We start from the raw sequence: 14,067 nt of genomic DNA, 5'->3' as shown, positions 1-14,067 counted from the left end.
AAACTATACAACATTTAAAAAAGAAATGGAGGAAAATACAAATAAGTGGAAGAATATATTATGTTCATGGATTGGAAGAATTAAAATCATTAAAATTTCCATACTACAAAAAGCAATCTATAGATTCAACACAATCCCTATTAAAATACCAATAGCATATTTCACAGATGTAGAACAAATAATCCAAAATTTTAAATGGAACCAAAAAAACCCCCAAATAGCCACCACAATCTTAAGAAAGAAGAACAAAGCTGGAGGGATCACGATACTGAATATCAAATTATACTACAAAGTACTGTAATCACAACAGCCAGGTATTTGCAACAAGAACTGGTATATAGATCAATGAAACAGAACAGAGAACCCAGAAATCAACCCAAGACATTACGCTCAATTAATATTTGACACAGGAGGTAAAAGCATACAATGGAGTAAAGACAGTATCTTCAATAAATGGGGCTGGGAAAATTGAACTGGTACATGTCAAAGAATGAAACTGGACCACCAACTTACACCATACACAAGAATAAATACAAAAGGGATAAAATATTTAATTATAAGTCATAAAACCATACAATTTTAGAGGAAAACATAGGCAGCAAAATCTTAGACATCTCATGTAGCAGAATTTTCACAGATACATCTCCTAGCGCAAGAGAAACAAAGGAAAAAATAAACAAATGAGACTATATCAAACTAAAAAGCTTCTGCACAACAAAAGAAACCATCCTCAAAATGCAAAAGGAACCCACTGTATGGGAAAACATATTTTGCAATGATACATCTGATAAAGCTTTAATCTCCAAAATATATAAAGAACTCATGTAACAACACAAGGAAGACAAATAAACCCCTTAAAAAATGGGCAAAGTACCTAAATAGATACTTCTCCAAAGAGGACATACAGATGGCCAAAAGGCATAGGAAAAAGTGATCAAAATCACTACTCATCAGAAAGATGCAAATTAAAACAACAATGGGTATCACTTCAAGCCTGCCAGAATGGCTTTAATCAATAAATCAACAAACAAGTGCTGACGAAGATGTGGAGAAAAGAGAACCTTAGTTCCCACACTGCTGGTGGGAATGCAGACTGGTGCAGCCACTATGGAAAACAGTATGGTGGCTCCTTAAAAAATTGAAAATGGACCTGCCTTTTGACCCAGAGATCCCCCTTCTAGGAATATATCCTAAGAATACTGAAATACCAATTAGAAAGAATCTATGCACTCTTATATTCATAGCATCACGATTTACAATAGCTAAGATCTGGAAACAGCCCAAGTGCCCATCAGTAGATGAGTGGATAAAAAGCTGTGGTACATTTACACAGTGGAATACTATGCAGGTATAAGAAGGATCTTTTGCCTTTGGAACAGCATAGAGGGGCCTGGAGAGTATTATGCTAAGCATAATATGCCAGTCTAGAAAGACAACTATCACATGATCTTACTTATATGTGTAATCTAATGAACAAAATAAACTGACAAACAAAATAGATCTAGAGACATGGAAGCATGGAACAGACTTACAAATCTCAGTGGGAAGGTGTAGGTGGGGGAGCTGGAAGAGAATACCAAAGAATGAATATATATATATGGCCCATGGACACAGACAATAGTGTGGTGAAGGCCTGGGTTGGGGTGGGAACCAGGTAGAGAGGGCCGGTGGGGGGAAAATGGGCGACATCTGTAATACTCTCAACAATAAAGATAGAAAAATGAAATAAAAATAAAGAGACCAAAAAAGAAAGTAAGCTATTTGAATAAAGTCTTTTGAGAGGCATTAGTAGTAGACTCACATCAGACTTTAATATCAAGAGTTGTCTCAGGGGCAATTATAAAATTTATCACATTTGACAGTGACAAGATAGTCTGATAATTCTAGTTCAAATTTAAAATAGTGTTTTGGGGGCCCTAGCTGGTTTTTCTTAGTGGTTAGAGCATTGGCCTGCAGACTGAAGGATCCTGGGTTCAATTCCAGCCAAGGGCATGTGCCTTGGTTGCAGGCTAGATCCCTGGTCCTGGTAGGGGTGCGTGCAGAAGGTAACCAATCGATGTGTCTCTTTCACATTGATGTTCCTCTCTCTCTCTGTCTCTCATTCTCTCTCTCTCTCTCTCTCCTCTCCCCCTTCCACTCTCTCTGAAAAGCAATGGAAAAAATATCCTCTGTTGAGGATAAAAAAATTAAAAAATAGTGTTTTTGGGGGGGAAAATAAGAGCAATAGGGTATATAAGTGATTTCTTTGAATAAGGTGTCCTGTCACAAAAACAAAAACAAAAAAATACAAAAGATGATAGCTTATCAGCTTTCCTCTTTGGTCCTGCCTCTCTTGGATTCAAAGTCAATTACATTGGACAGGAGATGCATTCTAGAGATGTATAAAAATAAGTAACATTTACAATGTGCCAATTCCCTTCAAGCCTATTCAATGAACAAAACACCTATCAAACACAGACACTCAGTAGTGTACTGGGTATTAAGCATGTAAATCTCATCATAAACGTGTATACATGCTTGTATTTGTTTTCTATTGCTGCATAGTAAATAACCACACTTTTAACAGGTTAATATTAATATCAGTTAATATTAATTAAGATCAATCAATTATTATTACTTAATATTAGTATATTAATAGCACAAATTTATTATCTTCTGTAGGTAGGTTTTCTGGACATTGGTTATCTGGGATCTATTTTAGGATATTATTAGGCCTCATTCAGCTTGTTGACTGAGGCTGTACAATAACCTGAGGCTTGGAATTATCTCCAAGTTCACTGGTTGTGGGCAGAATCCATTTGGTGGTTGTAGGAATGAGGCCATTAGCTCCTAGAGGCTGCATGTTGTTCCTTGCCAGATGGCCTTCTCAACAAGTGGCGGGCTTCTGCAAAACCAACTAGGGAGTATCTTCTGCTTCTTCTCTCTTTTACGAGCTGACCTGATTAGGTCAAGCCCACCCTGGGTGATTTTTCTTTTAAATTAATTCAAAGTCAACTGATTAGAAACATTAATCACATGTTTGAAATCTCTTTTCAAGGCAACAGAACAAAATTGACATAATGATACATCATTACATTCAGCTCCCACCCACACTCAAGGGGAAAGGATTGCACAAATTGTGTACAGTAGAGGGACAGTAATCTTAGGAGTCATCTTAAGATTCGGTCTACCACAGTGTGTGTGTGTGTGTGTGCAAGCGTAAACAAAATATACTCATTTGGGATTGGGTATATTTTCATTACTATAGAGTATATTTTCATTACTTTTGCTGCTGTTACAGGTTTTTGTCAGAAATTTTGAGCATCTTTAAGACTGAAGTATTTCTTACTCCACTTTTCCTTTTCCTCTAAGAATACCTTTAAATCAGTGCATATACAATATAATGTATCACACAGCAAAATTGCCATAGCATGACTAGTATTATTGTAGTGGCCAGAAAGCATTTATAAACAGGGTCTAAATTATACTTAGAGTACTTTTTACATTAGTCTTTATACTTACCCTTCTCATCTCTGGATGTGGTTGATAATGATAACAGATTAAGGGAAGAATATTCAGTTAATCCTAGCTTCTGTCTGGCTTAATAGGGCATTGAGGATATAAGAGGAAATGAAGACAGTTGTGAGGCAGCTGTGAAGCAGTTGTGAAATCACTAAATATATGTTACAGATGCAATGTCTGTGAAATACCAATGGAAGAATCAGAGGATACCTGTTCTAGTCCCTTGTCGCCCCCTATAGCTAGGATTATTAACTGAGTAGACGAGTGTTCTTCTCATGGCTTGAATATGGAATGAAGCTTATAGATTGTATAATTTTATATGAATAACATTCTAAATGCCATTTGTTAGTTATGATAACATATAAGTATGTTATCATAACTTTAGTTTTGGTACACTTGAATTTGGTTTCCATCTTCTAAATTTATGAATAAGTGTCTTCTTATTTGAAAAATGTGCAAAACTAATTACAAAATGAAAGTATTGCCATTTCATTTGCTATGCTGCATGTATAATTTAATGTGATGGTATGTTATTTAAAACATATATGTTGTCACTTGATTTTTGCATAGATTTTTAATAGTCATATTTCTGAGCTATGAAAAAATAACAAGAAGTTGAAAAGCTAGAATATTCTTATAGTATTCATTATGCAGAGAAAGAAAACGGGTTAGAGCATAATCTAATCAATTCTTGTGCAAAATTTTACATCAGCTGACCTTTAATTAGTGTGAAGATATTTTATCCTTATTATATTTGCTCATTTGTCTTATCTTGCAGTAGATGTTTGCTGTGAAGCATAAAGGGGTTTTGTTGTTGTTGTTGTTGTTCTATTCCCTATGATATGACATGATTAATGAGATAAAATTTCCATTTGGAATTTCCTACCAATCAATAAGCAGATGGGCAATAGAAGATGTTGAACAAGATAGCAGGAGACCCTTAAGCTCTTGATACTTCCATATGGAAAAAAAAATTAGTTAAATCTTATTTAAAGCTACAGTCAACACTTTCTATACCTTCCTTTTACATTAGATGTCTTTTCTCTTGTGGAGTGTTGTGAATCTTAAGCATAAATATTCTTGTTCCAAGTAAAGATTACAGTACATATGTACTCACAGTTGCTAAAACAAATAAGAAGACAAACTAGTGAATTTCAAGTGCTTCACTCTTTTGCTAAAGATCACATAGATGTTAATGTGTAAGTGAATAGCATAATATACACATTTTCTATTAGATTATTACATATTAAAATGAATATTTATAAGCTATAGCAGTTGATATTTTATTTACAATATACTTGCATATTAAGTAAACAAGCTGACATATAGACTGCAACTTGCATGAACATATAACAGAGATATTAATCTTTTTCATACTTTTATCAAAGCATTTCTTTTATCAAAGAAATCCAAACTTTTTTCAACTTCCCTAGTATTAAATTATTGCATATTGTGCACATCTTGCAGAATGTAGACTTATTTGCAAAACTCTTTATCACTTTTTATTTTATCCCTGAGGCCATGTACCACAAAATCTTTTTTTCTCCTGGACATTATTTAATAAGCGACACATAGAAAGAAAGAAAGAACTATTCTCTGAATTCTGTCAGTAAAGATTACCTGAAGTAAAAGCATGAAATGTGATCTTAAGGCTTGGACAAATCATAGGTAATTTCAAAATGTCTTTATAGTAACCCTAGAGAGAGTAGCAAATTTTATTATATATTTTTTAAAAGAATTATCCATGTACATTGTGAACTCTTTCAAAAGTTTAACTTCAACAAATTCTAGTGTTCCATAGATAAGAAATAAAAAGGGAGTCAAAGAAATTAAAGTCACTAAAATTTTCTAGTAATGATTATAATTTACATATACTTTTTGCGCAGTACTATAGATATCACGGTAATTACTCTAAAAGCAGACTGACAGGTGGTGGAAGCCACGGAGTTCACTTGACAAAAAGCTTTGAAGTTCAATGTGTCATTCTTGCTCCTCTCTGTCATTAATATTTCCCATGTGTCCTACAAGAGGACCATTCCAGTTCTTTCAGTATAAAGACACCCAAGAAATATTAACTTTCATGTCATGCAGAGACAGTCATTGGTCTTATTATATATATTATCTCTGGTGAGGAATGAGAAAATTATGTTTTTTATCTTTATATACTTGTCTCCATGTCTACTTTTATAATAAAAGAGAAATGAGTTAGCTCTATAGCATCTTTAAATTTAAATAAATAGAGATAATGATAAATACATTACAGAAGGAAAAGATCTATTGGATTTTCTGCTCCATTCTCCTGCTTTTGCATTATTGATCACTGTCACATATTTCCTGGCTCTTTTATTGGTTTATTTACAATGTATCAGAGAGAATGTTCTTCTATAATTGTGCTATTCAACTGTTGGTCTTTCTATACTACAACAGAGATTTTTGTATGGCAAAGTTACCTTCCACCTTTTCCACATGACCCACTCCACAGACATATAAACAGTATCATTTACAAATTCTTTAAAATAAAAATGAAGAAAAATTTTATTTTGCCTTTTTTGCTCCCAGAATTATCACCCCTTGTAAAATTAGAAAGAGGAGAAATACAATTATCATGCAATTTTGAATCTTTATTATCTAAGTTGTTTTTAAAAAAGGATATTTATATTTTTGCTTGATAATTTATCTTCAAATAAGACATCACATAGATAAATCAACCTTTTAATTCAACATTAAAGTTTATAGAGTAGAATGTACTTCTTTGGACTGAATTGACAAAACCTACTTGAATTTTGATACACATACTTATAATTTTCTTCTGTAAAATTAAGCCATATATTATTTTGCACACAAGGTTGGTTTTAGCCAACATTGAAAAGGATATGTTAACACTGATAAAAGTAATGGTATATCTATTAGAAAATTTTTTATGATAGCATTTCAAAGAGAGAGTGCTAGAAACTAACACTGCATTTGTAACCAACACTGAATTTATTTTGCTCAGAATCAAACTATACCACTCAGCTGAGTGTGGCTCAGCGGTTGAGCATCGACCTAGAATCCAGGAGATAGTGGTTTGATTCTTGGTCAGGGCACATGCTGGGATCTCCAGTTGGGAGCAAGCAAGAGGCAGCTGATCAATGATGACTCTCTCATCACTGATGTTTCTATCTCTCTCTCTCCTGCTCCATTCCTCTCTCTGAAATCAATAAAATAAATATTTAAAAAAGAATCAAACTATACCAGTATGTTTCCAAGTTAGAAGTATACTTACCCACTATTAACCCATCCATTTATTCTTTTTCTTTTTTTTGTTGCATAGAATAACCATAAGTTAGTTTATTTTTTTAATTGAATCTTTAAATCCAGCCTGTTACCTGTACTGACAAAGTTTTACTGAAACACAACCATGTGTTTACACATTGTCTATAATGTTTCATGGTCGACAAAACTGAAAATATTGACATATCTGGCCAATTGCATAAATTGTTTGTTGACCTTTGTCTTAACATTTCTGCTTTAAAGATAAAATCAACAAATAAGATTTATAATGAAACAACTTACCCCAAACAAATAATTTAAAAATAAACTTCATTAAAAATATGGACTGTCCACTTATATTTTGTTACTGTAATTTATAGTTGGTGTAAAGCTCAGTTCATCATTTTTTACTTACTAAAAAAATACAAATCCTAATGCTTATATTACTTGCATTTGACAGATGGTTAATGCATTCCCCCAAAAATATATAAACTATTTTTTTTTTTCCTTAATGAGTACCATTTTAAAGGTTGCTATGTACAAGATATTTGTTTGTTTCAGTTTTTGCCACAAAAGTCATTTTGTTTGAACGGAGGCACAAAAAATGGTTGTTAAAAGGTCAGTTTTTTTACCACACTTTGGAAACAAAGCCATTTGGTCATTTTCACAAACAGAGTGCCTAGAATTCTGTGGTGTTTGCAGATAAATAGATATGTATGTGCACATACCATTCACATGCACACTTACTTTAACAGTAGGACATTTGGCAGCAACATAATTTTAGTAGTTTCTGAGGCATAACCAGGTTTATGCATCTACACTAAACAGAAGCTTTTAGGGTTCCTGGAGCTTCCACTACCTTCCCAGATATTTGATAGGAATGAGATTGTTGTTTCCTAGATTGGCCTGAGAAAAATAAAGAGACGCCAATAGTATGCAACCACTCCAAGGTATCAGAGGCAGTGTATCAGATTCAGGAAGGCTTCTCTTATATTGAAAAAGAAAAGATAGAAAAGAAAAAAAAGAAAATAAAAATAAAATAAAATAAAATAAAATAAAATAAAATAAAATAGAAAAGAAAAGAAAGAAAAGAAAAAAGAAAAGAAAAGAAAAAAGAAAAGAAAAGAAAAGAAAAGAAAAGAAAAGAAAAGAAAAGAAAAGAAAAGAAAAGAAAAGAAAAGAAAAAAGAAAAAGAGAAAGAAGGAGGGGAGGGGAGGGGAAGGGAGGAGAAGAGAAGAGACAAAAATATATAATCAGAAGAAATACTTTGAAAACAGTACATTTAATAGAGGGAAATAAAAGTGTATGCATGATGCAGCCATCTAAACCTTTTTATTTTTTTTACATAAATGAAAGTATTTTTTTTAACAACTATGGACTAGTAAAAGTAGTAGATAAGAGCAAATAATTATGCAATCTTAAAAAATAATCTTAGGCATTACATAGAAGATTTTGTTTTAAAAAATAAAGGTTAAATAGCAGTTAAAATAAAGATTTTTTAAAAAAATATCTTTATTGATTTCAGGTAGAGGAAAGGAGAGGGAGAGAGAAATATTGAAACATCAATGATGAGAGAGTCATTGATTGGCTGCCTCCTGCACACCCTGGACTGGGGATCCAGCCTGCAACCCGGGCATGTGCCCTGACCAGGAATCGAACCCTGATCACCTGGATCCTAAGTTGATGCTTAACAGCTGAGCCACGCCCAGCCAGGCAAAATAAAGATATTTTTGATTAGTACATAATTCATTAAATACATTTTATACCTGAAGAGTGATATCAATGCACAATAATCATCCATCTCAAAGTGAGTAGTATTGCTAGAATAACATTAAAAATTCAAAGTCACTATTTCAATAATTTTCCACATGACACTAATACAAAATAATGTTGAATGTAAACTATAATTGGGGAAAAAAATTAGAAAAATGTAAAAAAATAACCTTGCTTAAATCTTTAACAGATTTATTAGAAGTTCATAGTGATGTATGCTAAGACTAATATTTGTATTTTGGGCTACGCTTTAAATTAGTCTAAGAAAATATTCACACTTCAAATGTAATAAAGCAAGCTGTATGCACATAGTTAGCCACTTTTTGTTATTAATATATATAATAGGCAAAGATATATGTAGAAAATTAAAATTAAAAGTGAGTGGAAGTCATACAATAAACAAAATGTGCAAGCAACAAATATGCATATATGAATATTTAGGTGAACTAACGAAGATATCAACATTTTATAAGAATTTGCTTTTAATCTCAATAAAATATTTTTTTATTAAAGGTAAGAATATAAGGCAGTTCAATTCATGAAAAGACAAAATGGCATTGTTATCTATGTTAAATTCAAAATTGTAATTTTTTTCAAAAGAAACTAAAACAACTTAAAGTAAGTTACTTGTTCCATGAACATTTTATTGTGAAAGTCCACATGAATTATGTTTGACCCAAAGTGATGAGAAAATAGAAATTAAAATAACTTTAATATCTAATCAAATGGTGAATGTGTTGATTGACCTACCTGTTTAAAAAGAAAATTATAGTAGCTTGAGTCTGAAATGTCATAGTAAACTAATTGAACAAGCAGGAAGAGTTCTAAACATAAACCTTATTAAATTATTAAATATGATTAAGCATGTCTTAGAATTGTTAACAGTTAGGCATATCCCCAGATTGTTCATGGAAAGAGGGCATTATTTTGGTACCTAGGGTATAATTAATGGGAGGGGGGAGAAGATCATTGATGATTTGCAAAAAAATCACTGTTCCTAATGGTTTTCTGAGGTTTGCTTTTGATCTATAATTTTGGCAATTCTCAAAGTTAAAAATCACAAAATCTTTCAGTGATGAAATTGTGATTTTCAATTTTTAAATAATAATGATATGGATAAATAATAATGATCTAGATAAATTAAAACTCTTCCTGTTCACTGAACTCATTGGGATAATTCTTTGTTTTAGTTGAGTAAATAATCATGGCAATGCTTAAACATTATGCATATCCTAGGTACTTAAACAATTGTCTTATGGCTGGTTTATGTTATGAAAAATATAGCTAATTTAAACTAAATTAAAATCTTTAATTAAGGACACTGGGAAAGAATGTGTTTTTCCCCCAGAGGACATAAATTAATAAAAAACCAACCTCAGGATAATCTACTTATTGAATAAGAAGTGAAATGTTATGTTTATTTAAAATGGCTTAAAGTCATAGTAAAGAAGGTGGTATCATCTTCTGTGAGATAACTCAGGTCTCTATGTTTAGGAAACATAGAGTTAAATTGAGTGTTTTGATTGTTCTAAGGAACAATCAATATTTCTGCAGAAGCAATATTATTAATTTTGAGAAACTCATTAATACTACAAGAAAATTCATTAATTTGTGTTAATATTAGTTTTGTCATATAAACAAGACCATAATGTGGTCTTACAAACACAAGAGGTTGGTGTATGGGAGCATATTAAATGGTGCCTACAATTAGTCAATCTAGGAACAAGGTGGATGTGAATATTTAAATAGATAATTATGTATTTATGGAAAAGCAAAAAAATTTATAACCTATGCTCCACAAAATTCTTAATTATACTTAATTCTCAGTGAAGTAATTTTGTGATTAATCAGTATATACATAGCACTTGAGTTCCAAGATTATATAGAAAGTTAAGATTTTAAATTAAGAAGAGAAAAGAGACCTAGTGCCAGATTTAAAGAATTTTAACAGTAATGAAAAAGAAACAGGTGATGGAACAAGAGAAAGTATTGTTATGGAAATCTAGGGAAAAGTAATTTTATCTAGTTTTTTTTTCTGCTAAAAGCAATGTTACCTGTTTTGTTTTCTGATAAGTGCCTAGTACCTACAATGGTTGCTATCCAGAATATGGTACTCAAAATGTTGTTGAATGAGTGAATTATTATTTGCTTAATGAGGATGATTAACCAAGATGGTAGATATTAGTGAAGTGAATGAAAAGAGTTTGTCTGGTAAAACGGCTGAGGTCTTGAACAAAGTTTATTTTAATAAGATGAGGAAAGAACTTTAATGGGAATGAAAGAGGAAAAAAAATAAACACTGATTACTTAAGTGTGGAAAGCAATGAATTTTGAGAAAGATTGAGACTGAAGGGAAGAGCAAAGATTTTCAGATCTTTGTAAATGAGAGCTAAAGGAGGCATGGTAGCAGAGATAAGAAAGAGAGGTGGCCACAGGGTGGGGAATAGATGTTTTGTTTAGTCACTGATAAAAATAAAAATGAGACACATGTTGGATTTAGTTTCAGAAAAAAATTCTTTGAACTGGGGAAAGTCTTGATCTTTAACCCTAATGCTCAGAAAACTTATTTCATCCAAGTGGGTGATGGAGGTTCCAGAAACTGAGTTTGATACATGACTGGCACTTGCTTTATGATGACTAAAACTTTTCATTATTGAGACACATTACATGAGGTATTGCTAAAAGTAGATTCTTTATCCCAGTAAAAACAATAATTTTATTGGCAAGAAATTTAGGTAAATACTTTCTGGCACTTTAAAACTCCACTTTGAATGGTCTATAATTTTTATTAAGTTATAAAAATAACAGAGTATACAGTCATAGATAATCAACTCCTACTTTATATTATCTCCCATAAAACTTGAGAATAGTCTTGTGTGAGCTATGCTAAAAAATCATTAAGTAGGTTAGTAAGAGAAAATTTAGATTATATAATATATACAATGTAGTAAATTACACTAAAATATGTAAATACATGGTCACTCACATATGTACTATCCTGGAAACATACATAGCAACAGATGTTAATCACATAATTTTCCAGGTGGAAAGAATAAGGTGAATTATATTTTCTCATTTTTCTTATGTAGTTTATGTATTTTCTGCAAAAACTATATATACTATTTTTGGATAAGTAAAAACAATATATTTAAAAATTATATGTGTTGCACCATCTCAAATACATATTTTAAATATAGACAATAAAGACAATAACAATTTACATGAAAATTTAAACTCTATCTTATTTTGATGATAGAATCTGGAGTGATTTTAAATTAAATTCCTATAGTCTGTTTTTTCAAAATTTCTTACAGTAAGATGAACATTCAGCACTTTAATGATATGTCATATGAGTACACATATTTATTACCAGTATTGACATATAAAAATAATTTTAGCACTGGCTGGTGTGGCTCGGCTGGTTGTCATTCCCTGCACTGAAAAGTCCCTGGTTTAATTCCTGTCAGGGCACATACCCAGGTTTAGGCTTCATTCCTAGTTGGGATGCATACGGGAGACAACCAATTGATGTTCCTCTCTCTAAAATCAATACCTGCCCAGCCGAGGGTGGTTCAGCGGTTGAGCATTGACCTAGGATCCAGGAGGTCGGGGTTCGATTCCAGGTCAGGGCACATGCCGGGGTTGTGGGCTGCAGCCCATCAATGACTCTCTCATCATTGATGTTTCTACCTCTCTCTCTTCCTCTCCCTTCCTCTCTCTGAAATCAATAAAGATATCTTTAAAAAAATAAAATAATAAAATAAAATAAAATAAATAAAATAAATAAAATAAAATAATAAAATAAAATAAATAAAATAAAATAATAAAATAAAATAAAATAAAATAAAATAAAATAAAATAAAATCAATACCTGCCAGGGCTGCCAAATGCCCTGGATGGGGTGACCTTCCGGGTGCAGCCTGGAGAGAAGTTGGGCATTGTGGGTGGCACGGGCTCTGGCAAGTCTCCCTGTTGTTAGTGCTCTTCAGGCTGCTGGAGCCCAGTTTGGGGTGAGTGCTCCTGGACGGAGTGGACACCAGCCAGCTGGAGCTGGCCAGCTCAGTATACGCCCTGCACTCTAGACCACTGGCCACTGCATCTGAATCAGAGCCTCCCCGGTGCTGAGCCCGCGATACTCAACTCCTCAACCTTTGGGCTTTGCAGCGGGTGCTTTGGAGACCAGTTGCCCCTGTCCACAAGAGGCCACCTCTGAGGCTAAACATCTCCCTCCGCCAGCTCCAGATCCCAGCTGGCTATCATCCCCCAGGACCCCTTTTTGTTCAGTGGGACTATTCAGGAAAAGCTGGCCCCCCCAGGGCCTGTATGAGGACAGGACCCTGTGGCAGGCTTTAGAGCAGTGCCACTTGAGTGAGGTGATCAGATCCATGGGTGGTTTAGATGGTGAGCTGGGCAATGGGAGCTGGAGCTTATTGCTGGGGCAGAGGCAGCTGCTGTGTCTGGTCAGGGATCTCCTCACAGGTGCCAAGATCTTGTGCAGTGATGAGGCCACAACAAGTGTGGACCAGAAAACAGACCAACTGCTCCAGCAGACCATCAGCAAATGCTTTGCCAACAAGACAATGCTGACCGTTGCCCACAGGCTCAACACCGTCCTGAACTCTGACCAGGTGCTGGTGCTGCAAGCTGGGAGGGTTATGGAGCTAGACTCCCCTGCCATCCTGCACAACCAACCTCACTCTCTGTTCCAGCAGCTGCTGTAGAGCAGCCAGAAGGGAGTCCCTTCCTCCCCTTGAGGACTCCAGCAGGATCCTCCCCTCTAGGGTCTCCCTTATCTTACCCTCTGCTGTGCAGCTGCAGAGCTGTTTGTTTACATTCTCTTCCATGGCTCTACCTCAAGGACACTTGCCCAGGGTGGGAAGGTGTCATGGGTTCCACTTTGAGAACCACTTTTAAGGCAGAGTTCCAAGGTTTCCCCAGAACCAACCCTCTGCTCAGCCTTCTTACATCTGTGACAAAAGCAGGTTTTTCTGGAAAGGAGTCCACTTATAACTTCATAGTTTTATTGGTTAAAATTCTCATCTTACATTTTGTGTATTAAAAAATATTTTAAAAATAAATAAATAAAAATATATTAAAAATAATTTTAAAGGGATTTCAGGTTTTCAGTCTAATATGTTAGGAGCTTGGAAGTTGTCACTCCATAGTAACTATAAATATAAAGTTAAAAAACCTAAAAACCAAAAATTGTTCTAGATTCATCATACAGTTGAGACCAAAAGACCAATGTCTGGCTCCAAAATTGGAAGAGAGACAGGAAGAAACAGAAAATCACAACTTATTAGAGCAGAAATGCACAAGAAGGAATTACCATGGTTAAACTTCCTTCCTGGGAACCAGTACTGAGCTAGGAAAATCTAAAATGTAATTGATAAATATCTCCAGGCTTAGTGTGGACAAGTTCAAGGTTAAAATCTCTAGTGTGGGCAACCTTTAGGGGAATTTCACACTTGTCTGTGTTACCTCCAGGAGGTGCATCAGGTTCTAATAATGAATCATGAAAAAAAGTGCTTCCTGCATGGA

The 14,067-nt window shown here is 33.8% G+C and overlaps 1 pseudogene; it reads left to right on the top strand.

The window, feature by feature from the left end:
- Positions 1-10,697: 10,697 nt before the first annotated feature.
- Positions 10,698-13,280, top strand: LOC107531635 (ATP-binding cassette sub-family C member 10 pseudogene; annotated as a pseudogene).
- Positions 13,281-14,067: the final 787 nt, after the last annotated feature.

Source organism: Miniopterus natalensis, chromosome X, assembly GCF_054644295.1.
Source record: "Miniopterus natalensis isolate mMinNat1 chromosome X, mMinNat1.hap1, whole genome shotgun sequence".
In the NCBI taxonomy this organism is placed as follows: domain Eukaryota; kingdom Metazoa; phylum Chordata; class Mammalia; order Chiroptera; family Miniopteridae; genus Miniopterus; species Miniopterus natalensis.
This window is presented reverse-complemented; position numbering and strand designations above follow the sequence as displayed.